The sequence below is a fragment of the Lactuca virosa genome, chromosome 8, assembly GCF_052849685.1.
Source record: "Lactuca virosa cultivar CGN04683 chromosome 8, Lactuca_virosa_CGN04683_v6, whole genome shotgun sequence".
Classification (NCBI taxonomy): Eukaryota; Viridiplantae; Streptophyta; class Magnoliopsida; order Asterales; family Asteraceae; genus Lactuca; species Lactuca virosa.
The window spans coordinates 306,991,172-306,994,975 of record NC_136433.1 but is presented as its reverse complement, the minus strand read 5'-3'; the positions used below and the strand labels follow the sequence as shown (position 1 = coordinate 306,994,975).

Sequence of the window (3,804 nt, the reverse complement as noted above, 5' to 3'; positions counted from 1 at the left end):
CCCTGCTATGCTCCATGTACAAGCTCTTAACAACAAGGGAAAAATGAGGTTGAATACAGTTTGCTGAGCGTACTCATATTTATGCCCCGCGTACTCCCCTGATGGCCAAAAATTACATTAAGCACTTAATTCCTTAAGTCCAAACTTCCAAATCACAAATATTAACATCAACTCTTGCATGGTTGAGTTAATGCCATCAAGATGCCATTTTTATGCATTAAGGACCTCAAAAACATCAAGATCTATTATCCTAAGCTTCTGGAGTAGCTTATACTCACATGAATCAACCCAAGGGACCAAAGTATGCCAAAAACTCTAAACAAGTTAGATCTAAGAGATGAATCAAAAAGGTTAAGACTTTATACCTCTAAAAAATGGTCAAGGTGAGCAAGGTCTAGATTTATAAGCTTCAGATCAACAAGTGCTTCTCCAAAGGATTCTTCTTTCTTCAAGATGTACCAAAAACATACTAAAACTCGAGTACACCCTGCGTACTCTAGGTACGCCCAGCGTACCTGGGGGAAAACCCTGTGTCCAAGTGTTGACAAGGTACGCCCCGCGTACCTTAATTATGCCCCACGTAATAGGCCACCATGAAAAATAAATTAACACTTAGAATTTAAAGGAATTTACTTGGGAACCGGGCGTTACAAATACTTAAAATCTCCAATTTCAAGTACTCGTCAGTATTGATCGTAGGGCTTTGCAATGTTTATCTATATGAATAATCTACAAATATTTTGATAATCTTAATTCACTACCATCTTCCAATAGTAGGATTGATTATGGAATGTTCGAATGATAAATTATTCTAGAAGGGGTTCTAAACATGCAAATGTAGGAACATAGATATTATGAACAAACATAGTAACTTATTATTAAAATTTACCAAAACAAAATTATCCAATAAGTTACAAAAAGAGATAAAACTACAAATTGTATTATCAAACCAATTCACTAGTAAATCTAATGCCAATAAACCTAATATGAGCATCATGCTTAATCTATGATAATGGTTTGGTGAGCGGATTTGCAGGATTGTCTTCAGACGAAACCCGACTCACAATAATGTCTCCATATTCAACTAGCTTCCTTATAAGACAGATCTTTCTCTTAATATTCCTTGTGCTCTTGTGATCTCGAAGTTCTATAGTTATGGCAACTGCACCATCATTATCACTAAAGATTTCAATCGGTTCAATTATGCTTAGAACAACACCTAAATCATTGATGAACTTTTTGAGTCACACTGCTTCTTTTGTTGCTTCATTGGCTACAATATACTATGATTTTGTTGTTAAATAAACAATAGTCTCTTGCTTAGAACTTCTGCAAGTCACTGCTCCACCATTCAGTGTGAACACAAAACCCGACTGAGATCTTGAGTTATATGTGTTAGTTTGAAGCTTACATCCACATATCCTTTGACGCTTAACTCATATTTATCACCATAAACCAGGAACATATCTTTAGTCCTCCTAAGATACTTCAGAATGTTCTTAACTGCAGTCCAATGACTTTCACCAGGATTGGTCTGATAATGACTCATCATACTAATGACATATGATGAGTATGGCCTTGTACATATCATTTCGTACATGATCGATCATATAGCAGAAAAATATGGGACTCGACTCATTATGTCCAGTTCTTCACTAGTACTAGGACATTCGGTTTTACTCAAAGTTGTGCCACGTTACATAGGTACAAATCCTTTGTTAGATTCTTCTATCTTGAATTTCTTCAAGGTTTTATCTAAGTAAGTGTTTTAGCAAAGTCCTATTAGATGCCTAGATCTATCCCTATAGATATTGATACCAAATATGTTGACATCTTCTCCCAAGTCCTTCATACCGGAACTTTTCCCAAGTCACGTTTTTACACTATTAAGTGTTGGAATGTCGTTTCCAATGAGTAGAATGTCATCGACAGATAAGACAAGAAAGATAACTACTCACCCAGTAGATCTAACATACACATAATGTTCATATTAATTTCGTGAGAAACCAAACTCCTTAATTTTATCACTGAAACAAATGTACTGTCTGTGAGGTGCTTGTTTAAGTCCATGAGTGGACTTCTCAAGCTTACATACCATATTAGGAGACTTGGAATGTACAAAACCTTCTAGCTGAACCATGTAAACATCCTCAGTCAGTTTCCCGTTAAGGAAAGCAGTTTTTACATTCGTTTTCCATATTTCATATTCATGAAATGCAGCTATGGCAAGTAGTATCCTAATAGACTTAATCATAGCTATTTGTGAGAAGGTTTCCTCATAATCAATTCTTTAAGTTTGAGTATTACCTTTCATGATCAATCGGGCTTTATAAGTATATATGTTACCATCCATGTCAGTCTTCTTCTTGAAGACTCATCTACATCCAATGGTTTTAAGTCCAAGTGTAGGATCAACCATGTTCCATAGTTGGTTATCATGTACGAATGGAATCACGTTGTCCCTCCCCTCTTTCCATTTTGCAGCCTGTAGGTTTGTCATGGCTTCTTGCTAGCTGCGCGACTCATTATCGCTTAACAGGTTTTAATCCTCTGGAGTAATATGGAATTCATAAAACTCAGGTTGATGACGTTCTCTATCAGATCTACGAGGCCGTGTTGGAAGTACATTAGATTCCTCAATAGGTTGTTTAACTTCTTGTTTCTTTTTCTTTTCTATACTCTTCATAGTCCTTCCATTCCTTTTTAGGCTTTCTCCAATCTTCATCATATCGGTCACCACTTGAGTAACAAACTTGTTCCTTCCTATTCCTGTTCTCATCTAGATCGCAATCCTTAGTAAGATGTGGTCTTGTATCGCATGAATGGAATGTCCCATCTTTGTGATCCTCCTATCCCTACTGTCGAGTTTTTCCATCACCACTGCTAAACCTTCCGAAGCTCCATCACCATTCGCTTTTCCTCTTGTCATATCATCTTGAGGGTTGTGATATTCTCTTGAGTGCTTAGCAAATTCTTCTATTAAAGCCTTGTTTGTTGTTGGATCTTTTTTAGTCATTGGTCCTTGAGAGTCAAGGAGCTGGTGAGTGCATACGTTGATCCCATTATAAACAGTGGAAATTTCTTGTTGCACATTAAGATCATGCTGTGGAAAATTGCAAAGTAATCCCTTGTAACGTTCCTACTCTTCATATAAAGATTCTCCATATAGTTGTTGGAAAATTTGAATGTTCTTTTTAAACTTTGCTATCTTCGGAGGAGGGCTGAATTGTTGGATGAATTCATTTCGAAGGTTGGTCCATGTCGTGATTGCTCTAGGTGGAAGTGACTTTAACCAATCCTTTGTTTCTCATGTAAACGTGACTGGAAGCATCCTTAGTGGCACCACATCTTGCGTAAAATTTGGAACATTGAAGTAGTTTGCAATGTCCAAAACTTCGTCAATATGTCTATAGGTATCTTCCTGATCCTTCCCAGAGAATGGAATATCCTTGAGCATAGTGAGGATATGTCCCTTGAGCTCAAAATTCGTCGCGGAAGGAATTGTTGCTGGTACAAGACCTGGCTCATTGTCATTACGCATCCACCTGTTGTACTCCTCCATGGTCATTCTCGTAATGTCCCCCATGTCTTCTATCTCGCTTTCACTTTCACTTTCAGATTTTGTTTCAAGTTCGTACCCGCTCTCTTGCTCGTCTGTTTTTTTTGAAAGGTGAGATCACGTCCGACTTGAAACTAGATTGTGAATGGATTTCGTCGATCTTCTTGTCCTTTTTCTTGTGAAATGCAGATTCCAGACCGTCAAGAGGTGGCATAATCTTTGAGGAAGATCCCCTGGTCATGTAC

The 3,804-nt window shown here is 37.5% G+C and overlaps 1 non-coding gene across 1 annotated transcript; it reads left to right on the top strand.

Annotated features, from left to right (window-relative positions):
* The first annotated feature begins 3,095 nt into the window (after window positions 1–3,095).
* Window positions 3,096–3,202, top strand: LOC145135013 (small nucleolar RNA R71). The gene has a single exon (XR_013719493.1). It is a non-coding gene; the product is annotated as a small nucleolar RNA R71 (small nucleolar RNA).
* Window positions 3,203–3,804: the final 602 nt, after the last annotated feature.